General features: G+C 39.8%; 1 long non-coding RNA gene across 1 annotated transcript; it reads left to right on the top strand.

Annotated features, from left to right (window-relative positions):
• Positions 1–7,589: 7,589 nt before the first annotated feature.
• LOC135243845 (uncharacterized) lies at positions 7,590–17,279 on the top strand. The gene is made up of 3 exons (XR_010326811.1): positions 7,590–7,667; positions 9,776–10,364; positions 13,385–17,279. It is a non-coding gene; the product is annotated as an uncharacterized LOC135243845 (long non-coding RNA).
• The last annotated feature ends 2,271 nt before the right edge of the window (positions 17,280–19,550 follow it).

Genomic DNA, 19,550 nt, shown 5'->3' with positions numbered 1-19,550 from the left:
GCCTATATGGAAACTACAAGATAACATTAGATGAATGTTTGGTGCCAGTCTTGTCTCTTTGTGTTTTATCATAACCGTGCAGACCATGGTACGCCCCCTGTGCACTGTGTTCAAGGGACGTATGAGAGAGAAGCTGTCAGCCACAGAAGTGCCGTCAGTCGTGTGAATCCACAAGTGCACGTGGTTGTACATAGCATGTGCCACTAGGGGGCGACAGAGTGTTTATTTTTATTATTACTATTCACTTGGCTCCCAGGATGTTTCCATAGAGATATGACACTCGTACTTGTACACAGAGTCCTCAGAGTCCCATAGTAAGATGCGTGTCTGGATTGTGCCATAGTTTCCTTCATTTGGTTTGTTCCCTGTGAATGACAGTGCTCCTGTCCTGAGAATCCTGATCCAGAACCAGTGCCACCACTACATAGGCCTCTTCAGTACAAGGACAATATCACCACGGTACAATGGCTGTGATGTCACCTCAGGAGCTCCACCAATCTTAGAGTAACAACCAAAATAACAATGTTGACATGGATTGTATCCATTAGTCACCACCAGTGTTCTGTTTGTTGTAACTCTGTGATTGGTGGAGCTCCTGAGGTGACATCACAGCCATCTTACAACCATTGGACTGATCGTGCATTCGGACAGTCCTCGTCAACTCGTAAAGTCGGAAATTTATCATGTGACCAAGTCGTATTTACGAGGTGTTCGCGCTTGGGCGGTCATGGCAACTGGTAAATTTATCACATGAACAATACGTATGTCCACTAGGGATGTAAAGGAGGTGGACCAATGAGATCACCCACTGTTGGTCACATGATAAATTTCTAGTTAAAAAAAAAAAAAAAAAATATTGATCATATTTCAATGTTACAATACATTTTGTATAGAAAAATATATATTACAGTTGATCACGTTGAAAGATCATTTTAACATCTTATATTCATACATGAAACAATATCAGAATACATTTCCAGTTGTCCACCACGTGTTGAAAGCAAGGTGAGGTCAGTGAAACGTCACAACTCGTAAACTCGGGTATCATGGAACTAGCCCGAGTTTACCACTGGTATTTACCACCTGGTCGGCCGTTCGAGTGCAACTTCCTGGTGGTAAACTCGGAAATAACCGACTTTACGAGTTGAGGACCGACCGAACGCACCATGAAACTGCTGTAGTGATCCCGGTGGAGATCTGCAGTGTTTTAGCTGCGTTTGTGAGACATGAGGCTTATTAAGCAGTGAGCCTCTGTGTCTGTGGGACCACATTCACATAGCAAATAAAACTGCAGTAAACAGGTTTAAACTGTAGGAAAAAATAAACTGATTTATTTAGCTTATGTGACAACATGGCTGATATGAAAACATGTTGGCATTTGGCACATGTTAGTCACTGCTTTATTTGGAGTTCAATGTTGCAATCCGCTGCCCTATTTCCACTGAATTGCACCTGTCCTCTGAACGTTTCTGGTCAGATTTAGGTCAGTACCAAATGTTACATAAAATTGTGAGAACTAAAAGGAAAGTTGTGTGAGAGTGTGGTTGGTGGGGGGAGTGGGGGGTACTGTCCTTTGTAATACTTAATTTACATTCTCTTTCAGTTGTCTTGACAATAGTGCTCTGACTTTACTACTACCTCCCTAAGTTCTAACTCCTCCACCTCTACCCTCCAAATGTATCCGTTCTTGTCACTTGGGGGGGGGTGGGCGGGGGGGTGGGCGGGCGGGTGGGAGGGGTGTTAATGAAGGGCAACTCTTTAACTTTGCTCATCCTCTTGTTCTTTTCCCTGAACTCTGATGTTCTTAATTATTGTGATACATGAATATATTATTGCTGAATATAAAGGTTATTTGTAAATAAAGTGTAAAAGGAAGTCTTGTAAAAAAAAAACCAATAATAAAAAAAAGTCTTGTTTACCATGCTGATGCTGAGCTGAGAGGAAAAGCGCTTAGTTTTGTACTGTCGTCAGTTTATTTTTTTATTTTCACTTTTTATTTCCTTTCTTTGTATATGGACATAATGCTTTCACAGATTCAGCTTCTATTTTTCCTCATTGTGATGTTCATAGAAATAAAAGGAAACGTGTTGGAATGATGTTTTGTTTTTTTACTTCGTTGATAGCAGTGGTGGCTGCTGAGCTGAAAATTGAGAGGCTGGGAAACCTTCCCTAAAATGGATTATTGGTCTCAAACTGTTTTCAGTCATTTTCCTTGATTAACAACTTTGTCAACAATCGGAACGCCGATTTCATGTATCATGGCGACACTTTCATGATGCAGTGTGTCCTCTTGTCCAGAGTATAGTATTGTTTCGCCAGTGCTGGTTTTTGTAGATCCTGAGCCAGTCCATCTACAGTCGCTTCACTCATCCCCAAGATGTAGCTTGCATCTCGTCAGTTTGTTGGCAACCTGCTCCAACTTTCCAGCTTCAAACATCGTCTGCACATTCCATAGGGTCACATGAGATTTGGGCTCGCTGTTTAATCCTTCCATCTTCATGCCAGCAGTTTACCATTAGCTTTCATTGGTAGTCATCATACAAGTCTGAGACTCTGGGAAAACATCACATCCAGTCAGATTTTGTCTTCTTTGCTGCTGTTTCTGTTGCACAAGGGAGTTTTTACAGGATAGGGTTAGGAGTAGGGTTGCCAGCCCCATGCCTAACCCTGGGCCATTACTGCCTTTGTGATATTTTTGGGGCTGATTTGTTAGTCCTCTTCCCAAGCTGTTGGACCTCCAGGTAATGGATTACAGACTCGCACCACATGAGACCCGACAGGCTTTGAGTTATGTACAAGCTGCCCCAACAAATGAAGCCCAATCAGCTCCTGTTACTGTGTGAGCTGGGAGTTGCCACAGAAAGCCATGCAATCCACAAGGCCTCTATGCAAGCTACCACCACCAGCAAGGGGAAACGGCACTTCAAGATTGTTTAAATGATAAGATCTGCATATTGCTGATCTTTGTCATGAATAATTTGATAAATGAGTGTAAGTGCCAAAGTGCTAAGTAAGTGCTTAGCCAAAGAGTACATGCATCCACAATTTTGAGTATTTATTCTTTTTTTTGGTAAAATTTGTATTTTCTATATCTGTTGGTATTGAGTATTTTGTTACTTCATCGCTGTATTGTTAAACAAAGAAATGATTGAAAACAAGTCGGTACTAATAATCCATTTCAGAGGAAGTTTTCTGCCTCCATTTTCAGCACAGCAGTGATTAATAGGAGATTGTGTGTAAATTATCCGGTGGTGTTTATGTGATGTTAAGGGGAGATTATGTTAAATTGTTAATTGGAGGTTGTGTATGAGTTATTCTGTGTTTATATTGTCATTAATAGAAGATTGTGTATATGTTATTTCTGTGGTGTTTGTGATGTAGTTAATAGAAGATTGTCTACTGCAAGTTATTCTGTGTTCTGTTTCCTCTCATAAAGGGTATTTTTAAGGATCCTGTAGGCTGGCCAGCTAAAACATTTATCCTTGGTGATGCACCCCACCATCCAGGCTGGAATGCAGACTGAGGCAGTGCAAACTAGCTGCCCATGTTGCGTATGAGCCCATCTCCACTAGAAGAATGCGACTGTTGCGGTTTGAGTTTTAATTACCATTTGAATTAATATGTAGGTATGCATATTGTTTCTCTAGCTGTGCTGCTGTATGTGATGTCTTGTGTGTGATTGTATTGTTTTGTGTTTTGGTTAGGGCTGGAATAGTCTGGTGGGTGCAGATTTGAGTCCAAACTGCAAAAAACAGGAAAAACTTAATCCATGGAGCTGATGGGCTGTAGAATCACAGGCCTTGCTTTGAATGATCAATCTTGTGTATGTTGTGTTTGCATGTGCCTCTGGGTTAATGGTTCATCCACATTTTGTTTTATATTCAGATACTTTTCTACATTTTATTGATCTTGTCTGGTGTATTGGAACCAATGAAATACTCTCAAAAAGTGCAAACCCTGCCTTCCAGAACACGTCTCCTGTCTGTTCTGGCCCCACGATGGTGGAATGACCTCCCTGTGGAGGTCAGAACAGCTGAGACACTGACCCATTTCAAACGACGACTGAAGACTCACCTCTTCAGGCTGCACCTCTCCCCCTCCCTCCCTTCCCCCCTGTAAATGACTAAACTTAGGGTTGTAACTAGGCAGCTGTTTCGTAGGTGACTAGGTAAATGGTAAATGGTAAATGGACTGCATTTATATAGCGCTTTTATCCAAAGCGCTTTTACAATTGATGCCTCTCATTCGCCAGAGCAGTTAGGGATTAGGTGTCTTGCTCAAGGACACTTCGACACACCCAGGGCAGGGTTTGAACCGGCAACCCTCCGACTGCCAGACAATCGGTCTTACCTCCTGAGCTATGTCGCAGTGCATTAACTGTCTTAACGACTACTTGTGTTTTTTCCATAGATTGCGTTGTTGCCGTTCTCGTTGTTAGTGTTAATCAGTTTAACCATCAGGGTCCAAGTTGAACTATGCGGTTGTTCCCTGCACTTGGACCGGTACTTCTCTCTAGGGGTTTCGTCATACTTGTTCCTGGTTATGGTTATACACTTTGTTGTACGTCGCTCTGGATAAGAGCGTCTGCCAAATGCCTGTAATGTAATGTAATGGTCAAATTGGCAGGCTCAATTACACCAGGCAAGATCAATAGAACAAAGAAAAGTATTTGAATCTGAAACAAATACGTCTGGTCTGACCCAGGTCTGATATTTATATATAGTGAACTCTGTGAGTGTTTGGGAGGTGTCACAATTTTTGTTGTTTTGCCTCTGCACATTAGATTTAAAATGAAACAATTCATATGAGGTTAAATTACAGACAATCTACTACTACAAACTACATTTTTCACCAATGGTACATTATGCATCTTGTCACTCATCAGTTTAAAAAAAAAGTTTTTTGGCCCATGCAGTAACCCACCCTTACTTTTCCCCACTTCCCCTATATATGACCTCTTCACTTCCTTGATGTAGGTTTCCATTCAGTGAATGCTTAGGTTGACGCTCTCAATTCCCCTTGTTTAAATCCACAACGATACATCCACAGAACCACGCGGTAAAAAATCCAAATGTTTAATAAAACAAACTGTCAAAACAATGATTCTTCCTATGTACAGGTCGATTGTCCATTCCAATTAAATTCAGAAGAGAGAATTATCAAAAATGAGAGAGAAAGAGCGAGAGAGAGATCAAAAGACCATGTGGCTCCACTCTCTACTTGGATTTGACTAACCGGAAATTACTGCCCCAAAACCCCCCCCTTTTTTTACGCAAGACGAGCCAAAAACAATTACATATGCAAATAGATACTTGGATGTAACAGTCACAAAATCCCATCTCCAAAAGTTACAAAAGTAATTGTGAATGAGCCTTTATGCATTTTTAATTATCCGCACACATTTTAAGCACAATAAATCACATTAACTTATTGCATCATTGTAAATATGAACCGTGTAAATACATCAACATGTAAATACTCAATCAAAATATCTTCTGAATCAACCAATCATGTAAATTACTGTAGTTTTACATACAAACTTAAATTATTCTGTGCTAATTAGTCAGATCATTTACTGTCTATCAACAAACTGCATTTAGGCTTCTACACTTAATATTGTGTGGAATTGTTGGCAGCAGTCTGAAGCCCTGAGCAACACTACCTCCATTAGACACAAGAGGGGGCACAATCTCTAATTATTCCAAATGCGTTATGCCATGATGAGAAATTGATTGCAAATAATGTGGCAATCAAAAATTTAGCCCAATAAATAATCAAATGTAACAGTACAGGAGATAAAATAAGTATCAAATAGATCATGCCTGGAACTAGTTAATTAGACGTTTATTCAAAATATCAAATAAAAAATTCTAGCCGGCCTAAATATGTTCATATAATGTAACAGAGAGTGTAAATGCAGTCAGGTATGCCTATAAAAACGTAGCGCTCTGAACTACTTATTGTGATCAAGTTTTGATTATGTTTTTTGGCTCACTCATCATGTCACATGGAAAACGGAACACGGAAAACTGGTAGCCCATGGCACATACCTTTTCTCGGTTAAAAATGGAGGCCCGCATTTTGGCGTCGACAAGGCTACAATAAACAAAATTAAGAACACACTGTCACCGGCCTTTATACACAGGCTTATATCGGTAGTATTTATTAATCGTAAAGATTTTTCAGTCTTATTCCTGAACAGGTTTTTAAGGGGCGACATAGCTCAGGAGGTAAGACCGATTGTCTGGCAATCGGAGGGTTTCCGGTTCAAACCCCGCCCTGGGCGTGTCGAAGTGTCCTTGAGCAAGACACCTAACCCCTAACTCCTAATCCCTAACTGCTCTGGCGAATGAGAGGCATCAATTGTAAAGCGCTTTGGATAAAAGCGCTATATAAATGCAGTCCATTTACCATTTAAGGCGGAGTCTAAAAATTCTTTCACTTTCCATTCCACAAACTCCATTTAATGTGTTTGCTAAATAATTTCTGAAATGGCCACGATCACGTTTACTCCGCCATGGACACAGTGGCTTAATACTCAAATGACTGTTATTCTTGAATATGAGAGTGGTTATATGACAGTCATTAAAATATAGTTTTTCCATGCGATAGGCCTACTTTTTGCTTACAATTGTTGGTAGGATATATATTCCAACAGGTGTAACAGCCTAATTTGAGATCAGCTCACGATAGACGTGATAATTGAGCTTATGTTTGGACTGTGATTTGCAAATCTATTATTGCCGGACCATTTTCTTTTGCTATAGATCCACAATATAAAATACGACAACGGGTCTGTATTTATGAGGTACATTACAGAAGCCTAAAGGCGTTTCTCTTATTGTCTTGAAATATAATTTAATAAATTCAGCAGCCATTGTGTCCAAGTGAATTGCACAGTTATTTATTATACACAAAATTGACAACTTTTAATTTTCAGTTTAACGCTCACTTTTCCTCGATTGTCGACTTTAGACTATCAAACGTTTTGAGTCAATTACAACGGGCTAACAAAGAATATTCGGAAGAAAATATTCAGCCGTTTATTAATCCGTTTGAATGTTTTGGTAGCCTACGTAATATGCTGTCCCAGCACGAATGCTTAGCATTTTATAAAACGAATACTAAAGCAAGAAAAGAACAGAAGAGCACACGTTATAATTCCAAGACGTTGACAGGCTATAACCAAAAGTAGGCTACTGCGCCGCATAACATACAAGTTTGAAGTTATTATGAAAATAAATTGGTTTGCCGCTGCATAAGCCGCGTTTCCACCGCAGGAACTATACCCCGGAACTAGGAACCTTTTGAGGAACTCAGTGCGTTTCCACCGCAGGAACTAGGGTCTAAATTTAGTTCTGGGGGCTTTGTTTTACCCCCCAAAACGTTCCTGCTCGGGGGGTAGTACTTTCCGAAAGTACAGGAACCTTTTGGGTGGAGCTTGCAGCGCTGAACATTTCTGATTGGTCGAGTACTCGTAGCATTTGTGTTGTATTTATTTTCCGGCTATGGGCCAACTTCGAGGGGGAGGGGGGCGGGATAAATATATCAGCGAGAAAGTGAAACTTATGACGTATGGTGTAAATGAGCAGCTGTGTCGGCATTGTTGATGTCGGCAGGAAAGTTTGATACTTCGTCAAAGATACTTTGAAAAGCTTCTAAAATAGGTAAGTTATATTATAAAATATGCTGCAATAGACCTGTCCTATTCTAAGGTAGGAATAAATCCGTATACTGCTGCTTTGACACAAATACTGCGTAACTGCACTGTTTAATGACAACATAAGACCATATATATGTATATATATATGCCTAAATTATATGTATATGTAGGTCTACAGACCTGACTTTGCTTTATAATTCGCACCCCAGGAAGAACAATATAGATAGAATCTAGATGTCTAGAGGGTTGTAAATCTAGGTTGACAGATGTTTTGACATAAACTAGTTAGATAAGTGCAATTTCGCCCTATTTCAGCTCAGGTTTTTCACCTTTATATTGTGAAAATGTTTTCTAACTGGCTAGCACATGGCTAGGCAATATCAGGGTAAAAAACCTGAGCTAAATTGGGGCTGAATTGCGCAAAACACCCGTCAACCTAGATTTCCACCCCTCTAGACGTCTAGATATGGTCTGTATTCGAGTTTGTGCTCACTGGGACAGTTTAATAATTCCTGTGTATCTAATTATAATTAATTGTATAAATAAAACACAGATTAGTTTAAAACATTGAAAAACCGAAAGTATATAACCGAAAGTATAAAACCGAAACTAAACTTAGGGTTGTAACTAGGCAGCTGTTTCATAGGTTACTTAGTTGATGCGCCTGTCTTAACGACTACTTGTGTTTTTTCCATAGATTGCGTTGTTGCCGTTCTCGTTGTTAGTGTTAATCAGTTTAACCATCAGGGTCCAAGTTGAACTATGCGGTTGTTCCCTGTACTTGGACCGGTACTTCTCTCTAGGGTTTTCGTCATACTTGTTCCTGGTTATGGTTATACACTTTGTTGTACGTCGCTCTGGATAAGAGCGTCTGCCAAATGCCTGTAATGTAATGTAATGTAATGTAATATTTTGTGTAAAACGAAAGCTTGAAACCTTCAGCCTACATATTAAATGTGTATGAATATTATTTTTGTTTTATGTATTTTTAATTAGACGAAAACAGTAGAAGATAAATTGTTTCTAGGCCATCAATTCTCCTAGATTAGGCATCCTTCCTGAATTCCCAGTGTTACCTGTTAAGAAAGGCGCCTTCTCTTTTTCATGTTTCTAGACCTGTGATACAACATTCAATAATTATTAGGGGGCCAAGCGCCAAGGGTGCGTAGAACCCTTATTGTTTTTGCTAGAATTCTTATTCTTTCCTCTGGTTCTCCTTACATTTTCACCTCTTTCTCATGCTCAGAAACTCACAAATTTCTTATGCGTGACACAAATGCAACTGGCACTCTAGGTGGCGCTACAACACCACCTGCAAAATTGCAACTTTGAAAAAATTATTACAGCCATGCCACGTGTTTGAGTGCAATATGGCACTTAAAAAAAAAATAATAATTTGCATAGGATCCATAAGGCAAAATTGTATTCAATTTGACTTGAGCCCTCAGAAAGCTTGTCTCCAACAGTCCTGAGAAGTACCTCCCCCTATGAATATGCAAAAATTGTATAAAAGATATTTGACCATATCTACGTTAAATCCAGCCACTGTTCAAATTATGGAAATGTACAACTTGTAAAGGGACCCATGTAGATCATGTCACATTTTGTGCACCTACCACCCAATGTGGCACTACAGTCCCACTTCAAAATTGCAATGTTCAAATCATTGTTTCACATGCACCTTTACATCAAATGAAAACCAAATTTGGTACGGATGATACTTGGATAAGGTTTGCATTAGAGGATATGATGCATTTTGGCTGAACAACAATGAAGAACTCATTTCACATTGAGAGAATGCCTTCTATCTCTTCCTTCTTAGGAATATTTTAAAGATGTATTTTCATGCTGCACTTACATCTGTTTCCATTATATTTCTATATCTGTTTTATATCCATTTCCATTTTTTGGTGTTGTTTGCCACTGTTTTTGAATTAGTGTTGGTGTATGTTTGATGCCTTCCACACATGAAGTTCCTAACCAAAAAAATAAAGCATAGGCAAATATTTGTGGAAATGTTACTGAACTTAAGATGTGAAGCCACTTTAAAATATGTTAACAGCATTCATGTGCACCAACTGTTGTTATAAATTGGTGTTTACTCCTTTACAGTGATACTGGAAATACTGCCCAAAGATGGCACAAGACACATCCAAAGAATTAAGCATAGTCTTACTTGGAAAACCAGGAGCAGGGAAGAGTGCCTCAGGAAATACTATCCTGGGCAAGAATGCTTTTTTGTCTAAAAAATGTTTCAAATCCGTCACCTCAGAAATTGAAGTTGCAAGATCGTGTGTTAATGGAATGATGGTGGCTGTGTATGACACTCCAGGATTTCTTGCCACTGAAGAAGAAAATAAACTAAAATGTCAGCAACTAATCAAAACATGTGAATCTGATCTTTGTGTTCTAGTGGTGGTGAAAATAGACAGATTTACACCAGATGATAAGAAAATTGTTGACAACATTGTAGAACTTTTAGATGAGCAGTTAATGCAGAGTTGGATCCTTTTCACTGGAGGTGACGAACTTGAAGGTGAGAAAATTGAGGACTTCATTAATGAGACAGATAACCTCAAGGAAGTTGTTCAACAATTTGGAAATCGTTACCATGTGTTCAATAACAAGAATAATAATCAAGACGACGTTCAGGTTGGACTACTTCTGAACAAAGCATTCAAGGAATTCCAGATACACTCCAGTAAGTATAAACACTGTTTATTATGCACATGAGACTGTAATGCATGAATGTAGAGACTTGAATTGGTAATGTGATTGAATGTGTGCAATATTGTATAGATGCAATATATTCTAATTAAAGTTCTAATCCTCAATGCCCCGGATTAAGCTATTCTGAATTGTAAGCATTTGGTAAGTAACCATTGTGAGGATAAATAATGGGAAAACTGTATGACAATGGCAGATTTTTCTCTTTGTATATAAGAATGTATATAAGAATCCTTCAAATTTTAGGCGAACTTAATATTTCAGCCTAAATTTGAGGGGTGGGGGGCGGGGAGGGGGGGGGGGGGGTTGGATGAGCGGCAAGTGGAGGGGGAGGCAGAGATTGCGAGACACCAGAGCACCCAGCAAGAACTGCAGGTGTCTTGAACTTACAATTGAACTAGCAAGTCCAGCACATGAACAACCCACATATTCTGTCATTAAATGTTTCACATACAACCTGATGTCTCATTATCACTCAAACAAATTATAAACACAACCCAAATACTTGTCATTCCTGAACAAACAGAAAAACTGAAAGTATTTTGTGTGAAACATTCCTAGCTATAAACCGATACCGAAATAAAGATTCTCCAATCTCCAACACGGATCCAGTTCCTGCTAGATAATAATTTTCTTGGTTGCCTTCAAAGAAGCAAAGGAATAATGTAATAAAAATGAAAAAAAGTAAAAGAACTGTTTCTTGTATGTATCTGCATCTTGCATTTCCCAGATAGGTGGATGATTGAATAAATGCGGCTGGGTGTCTGTGTCACATTCCTTGCAGATCTGCCGCCAACAAAAACTGAAACTGTGAGACAAACATAGCTGGCTCCTTTGTTTTGTAAATGATTAGTGCCAAGATAGTTTGCATCAAACCAAGATAAACACTTCCCTTCAATTGGCTTGTCGATAGAGAAATCTCAGACTGGTTTAGCAACAAAGCAGCAGACTGTTCATGTAGCCACAGAACTTAGTTTCACAGCGCAATTTCAAAAGAAGTTTCCCCATGAAAGGAGAGAAAAGTTATTAATCATTAAACACCATTTCCCCTTTTTTTGTCGCCGACAACTTGGTAGACCTCAGGGGTTTAAGATCGAGGAGAGTCTCATTTAGAACCACCTATGTGCCATTCGTGTATAGCCATCTCGCTACACACTTGCTTTTGCATCTGTTCATTTTTGTCATTACATGCACTGTAAAATAAACTGCATTCACTTTAACCTGGCATTCCTTTTTAACTGTTACCACTGCACATCTAGCAGTTTCAGGGCCCTAACATAAGCATTAAACTCAGGATATCTGCACCCTGTAGTCACGTGCCTATGTACTAGTGCCATGGCAAGATACCATCTATGCAGGCTACACCTGCCAGAGGCACGTCCGCGTTTACCACAATAGATAGCAATCCATATAGAGCTACTACTGGCAGATCACTTGCAGTGTCCTTCTATGCACAACTGTTAGCATACAGGAAAGGTTAAAATGCTATTTTGGAGTCCGATAACCAAGATAAGATTAAATGAATCCTGTTTGAGTAGCAATAGGTAAGAATACACAGGTTACTTCTCCACTCAGATACTTTTTAGTGTATCTGAGGGGTTTCTTACAAAGATTATTAAGCACTTACATTTTTTTATCAGATGTTATACAAACATGCATTTTATCTTGGCCATGGCTAAAATTGTTAAACATTAAAGTACCTCACCTTCATGACGATTACACCAGTTGAAATGTAGCTATACCAAGATTTTACGAACAGTTGCTTTTCATAATGTTAAACTTAGCTTTATAGGAACTAAACAGAAATCTATTTGTAGTTTACAATAGTGCAAATGTAAATTTTAAACTTTTAACTCATTTTACACTAATTTACTAAAAAGTTAATTAAACATTTATATTATATGCATTGATGAACTCCTTTATTTCAAAAATTAGATTACAAGGACCGTAGAAATCCAACATTTTGTTTTCCTATGGCTTCATGTGTATAGAGAACATTGAACTGAATTTAGCATGATTGAAACCCATCACAGTGTTTAGCGTGCCATTTCCTCCTATTTTCTCCCCAGTTTAATCTTTATACCAATTCCCAGTGTGTATCACAGTCCTGGTCGATGCGCTATCCTCTGTCAGTCTGGGGAGGGTGTAGACTATCACATGCCTCCTCCGATACATGTGGAGTCGCCAGCCGCTTCTTTTCACCTGACAGTGAGTTGTTTTACTGGGAGAGCGTAATGCGCACGGAGGTTCTCGCTATCTCCCCCAGATCCCCTCCCTGCCAAACAGGCGCCCCGACCAACCAGTAGGAGTCGCTAATGCAACGATCAGGACTCATACCCTCACTGGCTTCCCACCCGTGAACACAGCTAATTGTGTTCGTAGGAACGTCTGACCAAGCCAGAAGTACCGCTGCCGTGGATTAAACCCAGGTCTCTGCGGTGGTAGGCGAGTGCCAAAAGGCAGATATTCTACTATATTTACCCAATCGATCAAAAGCATAGGTGTCAGTCATTCTATAAAGGAAGTTCCATTGGCAAAACCCTATATATATAGCCAGCAGAGTAGTCATTATTGCGATATGGAACCACACTAATCCAGATGATTTGATTGAAGTGCACGTGCCAATTTAAGTGCATTTCATTGCATTTGCATACCCACCAACCTTATACAGACTGAAAAGCCAAAAAACAGGACATAGTGTGGCCTGAGAATAATGGTGTCAAGTTTGGACGCAGGAGATTTTTATAGGCCAGTGAGCGAATCATTTGCAAGGAATGTGTTTACCTCTCTCCAGCTTTACAATTTGGGCTGTTTTAATGCTAAGAAGAGCATATTGCATACTCAGAGAAAGAAGTTTTAAAAAATTCATCATAAGCCATCTGGATTCAGGGGTGTAGATAAAACAAACCTTAATCCTGCAATCATTCCATCTACTTTTTTCAATCTCACAACCACATAATGTTTCCACTGTTATTTCTCTCCCTTTTTTGACAGGTTTCAACAGGCCCCAAGAAAGCCCAACACATAACCATAATCATCCTGGGAGTAGAATTGTGCTTGGGGAAACTGGACCTGGAAAGAGTGCAACAGATTACAATTTATTTCAATCTGTTACATCCATATTTCCAGCAATAGGAGGCTTTGTGGGAGAAGCATGTGGAGGAAAAGTGGGACAAGCGGTGGGACAAACTGTGGCAGGAGCATTGGTAGGAATACTGAATGCACCAGAGGGAGAACGATTGGAAGGAGCAATAAAAGGAGCAGCAGTAGAAGCAGTGGCAGCAGCTGAAGAAGCAGTGAACGGAAATGTACTGAAAGGAGCAGTGGCAGGAGCAGTGGCAGGAGCAGTGATAGGAGCAGTGAACGCACCAAAGGAAGAACAATTAGAAAGAGCATTGAAAGGAGCATTGAAAGGAGCAGTGGTAAAAGCAGTCAAAGAAGTGATGAGACCAGAGGAAAAAGTACTGAAAAGAGCAGTGGCAGAGGCAGTGATAGGAGCAGTGGAAGGAGCAGTGAATGCACCAAAGGGAGAACAATTAAAAGGCGCAGGGTATGGATCATTGAATGGAGCAATTACCGTAGCAGTGAAAGAAGTAAGGAGAAGAACATTGGAAGTAGCAGTGGGACAAGCTCCAGGAGGAAAAGTGGTAGAAGCAGCGGGAGGAGCAGCAGTGGTAGAAGCAGTGGGAGGAGCAGCAGTGGTAGAAGCAGTAGGAGGAGCAGCAGGGGGAACAGTGGTAGAAGCAGTGGGAGGAGCAGCAGGGGGAGCAGTGGTAGAAGCAGTAGGAGGAGCAGCAGTGGTAGAAGCAGTGGGAGGAGCAGCAGGGGGAGCAGTGGTAGAAGAAGTAGGAGGAGCAGCAGGAGAAGCAGTGGTAGAAGCAGTGGGAGGAGCAGTAGTGGGAACGTTGTTCGAAGCAATGGGAGGAGCAGCAGGAGGAATGGTAGTAGCAGTAGCAGTAACAGTAAAAGCAGCAACAGCAGCCACAGCAAGAAAAGTGTGAGGAACAATGGGTTGGAGTAAATAATCAATGATGGTACTGGTTCAGGCAATCTCAAGAAGGGGAAGGTTCTGCAGACTGTCCTGCTCTTGCCTCTTCTACCCCCATACTTGGTTTGTGTGGGTGCCTTTTAGCTTTGTGTCTTTGCAATTATTCTAATTCCCTGTTTCTGTCCTTTTGTATCCTGTATACTCAATTTTCAAGCTGAGCTTAGAATAAAATAATATCCCTTGTATGGATGCACAGTATAGTATGTATAAGTATGTAGGCTTTTTGGTTTAAATGTACTGTTTTGCACCCTTGAATGCATACAGAAATTGTTACATTGTTTCTGTCTCCAACAATTTCGGTGATTTAACTGTTTATGTTAAATATCTGAAGCATAATATTGCAAAACAGTAACATCAAGAAATAAATTGCATTAAATCTCAAAGATCACAGTTTAAATATGCTCTAACTTATCAGTCACAAAAAGTTCTACAATTGCAATTTGTGCACTGATATTACTGAAGTTAGTATAAAGCATCACTTTGGAGTTTGTATAGGAACAGGAAATAATTATTTAAATAAATTGACTTCAGTTGTCTGTGCAGTTTGATATTGGTCACATGAAACCCATGTCATGTGCATTGTGATTTCTTAATTGTATTGTTTGCTTGTACCAAAGGGCAGATGGTGATCATGTTGGAGGGCCAACATTTTGCTAAATCATTGTATTATTTTCTAATTGCATGTATACCTACTGTAACTATCACTGTAGAAATAAATGTGAATGCAGCATATGAATGGGTTTGCTGTATACAGCTACCAACTGTGTACTAATTACAACATTAAGCAGTTAATATATGAACTATTCAGCTTGAAATAGAATACATTTTACACAATTTTGTTTTTACAAAATGCATTTCTTAAGAGTGCATTTATACATACCTATACATGGCCAATGTTTGTGCATCTGCAAACAAGTGATGTTAATTCATTCTAATTTTGCATTCACATGAAAATATGTTATAATTTCAATATGCACCTGTATCAGACCTGGGTCAAATATGTATTTGTTTTGGATTCAAATACTTTTCTGTGCTCTGTTGATCTTGCCTGGTGTTATTGAGCCTGCCAATATGACCAAAAGGTGGGGTTTGCACTGTTTGAGAGTATTTCATTGGTTCCAATACACCAGACAAGATCAGTAAAGCGTAGAAAAGTATTTGAATCCAAAACAAATACATATTTGGTCTGACCTGTATAAATGGTTCAGCTTGAATACTAAATGTTTTGTGCTGAATTTGAAGAATTCATATGTCAACGGTGAATGGGCAATTACTAGCTGCATTGTACAATCACAATGAGATAACTGTCAATACAAATATTTTAAATTTATGTCAATTATAGCATTAACTGTAGCCTATAACACCTTCATACTGTTGAATGTATATGGAACGCATTGTCTTCATATGGGATGTCATCTGTGAGCAACTTACAGAATCAGGGAATTTTGTTATGCTAAGCAATACTTTATTTGGACTGGATTATGTAAAACAAATAAAATTGCAGTAATCCATTGGATATACACTACATGGACAAAAATATGTGGACAGCTGAACATCGCACCCATATGTGCTTGTTCAACATTTCATTCCAAAACCATGGGCATTACTATGGAGTTGGTCCCCCTTTGTTGCTAGAACAGCCTCCACTATTCTGGGAAGGTTTTCCCTTCAATTTTGGAACATGGCTGTGGGGATTCGCTTCCATTAAGCCACAAGAATATTAGTGAGGTCAGGCACTGATGTTGGGCAATAAGGCCTGGCTCACATTCCAATTCATCTCAAAGGTATGTAATGGGGTTGAGGTCAGGGCTCTGTACAGGCCAGTCAAGTTCTTCCACATCAGCAAACCATTTATTTATTGAACTTGCTTCATTCACGGGAACATTGTCATACTGAAAGGGGCCTAGCCCAAACCATGAGAAACAGCCCCACACCATTATTTCTCCTCCACCAAATTTTCTATTTGGCTCTATGCATTCAGGCAGTTAGCATTCTCCTGCCATTTGCCAAACCAAGATTTGTCCGTGAGACTGCCAGATAGTGCAGCATGATTCATCACTCCAGAGAACGTGTTTCCACTGCTCCAGATTCCAATGGTAGTGTGCTTTACACCAGTCCACCACTACGCTTGACATTGCACAATGTGATCTTAGGCTTGTGTGCTGCTGCTTGGCCTTGGAAACCCATTTTTATAAATCTCTCAATGAACAGTTCTAGTGAGTGTTGCAACCCAGAACAGACCATTTTTACATGCTATGGCACTCAGAACTCCTGTTCTATGAGCTTGTGTGGCCTACCACTTTGTGGCTGAGCTGTTGTTTTTCCTAGACATTTCTACTACACAATATCAGCACTTACTGTTGACCAGGGCAGCTCTAGCAGGGCAGAAATTTGACAAACTGACTTGTTGGAAAGGTGGCATCCTGCGACAGTGCCACGTTGAAAGTCACTGAGCTCTTCAGTATGACCTTTGCAGTATCTACTGCAAATGTTTGTCTATGGAGTTTAGATGGCTATATGCTTGATTATATGCACCCATTAGCAATGAAGTAGCCAAATCTACAAATTTGAAGGGGTGGCCACATACATTTGGCCATGTATGTTCCTTATGTGGCAATGAGTGACATAACCATGGCAAGTGTGGAATATCTGTAAAATAACACTGATTTTTTTAATGAAGAATGTTTTCATATTTGGAGCTATATAGCATCACCATGTCTTTTGATTTGTTTAATTCCTAAGGTCATGATGATTTGTGTGAAAATAAAAATTCCAAGTTTCATCACTTTGTCAAACAATTTATTATCTTGTTCTAATAAACCATTCTGACATGCAAGTTAATTGGTGTCCTACATTTTTTTGCATGGCAACTTTGTTTATGCATTCAGAGCGATTGGTCTGTCAATGTCTGCGGGTAGCGCCATTGCCTCACAGCAAGAAAGTCCTGGGTTTCAGCCTTGCCCCGCCCGGGCCTTTCTGTGTGGAGTTTGCATGTTCTCCCCGTGTCCACGTGGGTTTCCTCCGGGTACTCCAGTTTCCTCCCACAGTCCAAAGACATGCAGGTTAGGTTAATTGGCAGCCCACTACTCCTAAGTAATTTAGATGGGTTAAATGCAGAGGACGAATTTCACTGTCTGTGCATGTATATGCACGTGACAAATAAAGCCTTCTTCTTATTGATCAGACAAACAGTCTAGGAGAACGTGAACTGTGAGTGTTTTTTAATTGATTCAAAATGGTGGTGAATCCATACTGGAAGGCTGGTGGGTCCTTGAAGCAAATTTATTCAGTCTGAAAAGGGGGCCTTGTGACATTAGTTTCAGGTCCCTAAATCAATCAATAAATATATAAAGATGCTCAATCAATAAATTTACATATTCATAATGAGGCGTTAAGTTGCTGTAGCAAATTATAAAGTTCCACCCGGGCCAATTCTTTAGGGGTGGCCTCAGAATGAGAGTCAAAAGATACACCAAATTTCATCACTTCATGTCAAACCATTTTAGATTTATTCTCTTTGGTTAAAAGTCACAGCCACATGCAAACTCATTAGCTAACTGTGGGCACGTCTTCAAACGTAGAATCATAGAATCTTCGTTATACTGGGACGTAAGATATTCATGAGTAGATCCGATATTCCAAGTTGCATAAAGGGATTACTTTGTTCTTTGAGAGAAATCTAGTAAAAATAATTTTGATTCAAGGTCAATACGTTTAGGAGTTATGGACTGCCAGAGTTAGGATTTGAACAGTTTGTTGTAGCACCACCAAATAAGCCACCGCCAAGTCAGTAGGCGTTGCTGCCTCGCCCCCTAATTCATGTCAGTGTGCTCATTTAAATAACTAGGGATCAAATAAAGCTAGACAGTTAGCTACTATGTTTCCAATGCAATTACAATAACTAAGAGTAGAGCTTGCATGTTGACTGTCAGATATGCACCTTTATTAAAGAATGTATTGATTGAAATTGGAACTTCATCCGCTCAAAAAGTTTATCATATGTTGCCAACCACACATATATACACACTCACCGGTCACTTTATTAGGTACACCTTGCTAGTACCGGGTTGGACCCCCTTTTGACTTCAGAACTGCTTTAAGTTTTGACGTGTTGTGCATTCAGAGATGCTCTTCTGCATACGTCGGTAACAAGTGGTTATTTGAGTTACTGTTGCCTTTCTATCTGCTCGAACCAGTCTGGCCATTCTCCTCTGATCTCTGCCATCAACAAGGCATATTTTTGCCCAGAGAACTGCCGCTCACTGGATATTTTCTCTTTTTCGGACCATTCTCTGTAAACCCTAGAGATGGTTGTGCGTGAAAATCCCAATAGATCGGCAGTTTCTGAAGTACTCAAATTAGCCTGTCTGACACCAACAACCATGCCACGTTCAAAGTCACTTAAATCACTTTTCCTCCCCATTCTGATGCTTGGTTTGAACTTCAGCAGATCATCTTGACCATGTCTACATGCCTAAATGCATTGAGTTGCTGCCACGTGATTGGCTAATTAGATATTTGTGTTAACAAGCAGTTGAACAGGTGTACCTAATAAAGTGAGTGTATATTGCCACAGATAGCCAGAGGCTGGGACAGATCTGGCAGTCGCTGGCTAGCTATCAGGCCCTCTCTCTCACTGTGATTTAAACAGGTGTGCCCCATTAAAATCAGCCTAATGCCCATTTACATAACCGAAACCACATGTTTCCAAATGTGAAATATATTTAGACCATATACCAAATGTAGCCTAAGTAGCTTATTAAGCTATGGTTGTTTAGCTATTTTAAGCATACTCACAGCTCATTTCTCCAGAGGCAGTAGACCAAACCATTTTGAGGCAAAGGGCGGGGGGTCGCAATCTTTTGAAACTTAAAAATGCGCTATTAAGTGTCTATAATCAGCACAAGTGCTTTTATTGCGTATTATTAATATTATTGAAATAACATAGTTATGTTTACAGTGATATATTGGGGGGGACAAATCATATTTCCCCAGGATGCGGTGGCGTGTCCCCCCGCCCCCCCTGGGATTTCCGCCTATGGATAGAAGCAATCAAGGCCAATAAAAACTGGACACTTCTTGGTATTTGTCGGAATAAAGAGTTCAGAAAAA

Source organism: Anguilla rostrata, chromosome 17 (genome assembly GCF_018555375.3).
Source record: "Anguilla rostrata isolate EN2019 chromosome 17, ASM1855537v3, whole genome shotgun sequence".
In the NCBI taxonomy this organism is placed as follows: Eukaryota; Metazoa; Chordata; class Actinopteri; order Anguilliformes; family Anguillidae; genus Anguilla; species Anguilla rostrata.
The sequence above is the reverse complement of the archived record's forward strand: the minus strand, read 5'-3'. Positions and strand labels throughout refer to the sequence as shown.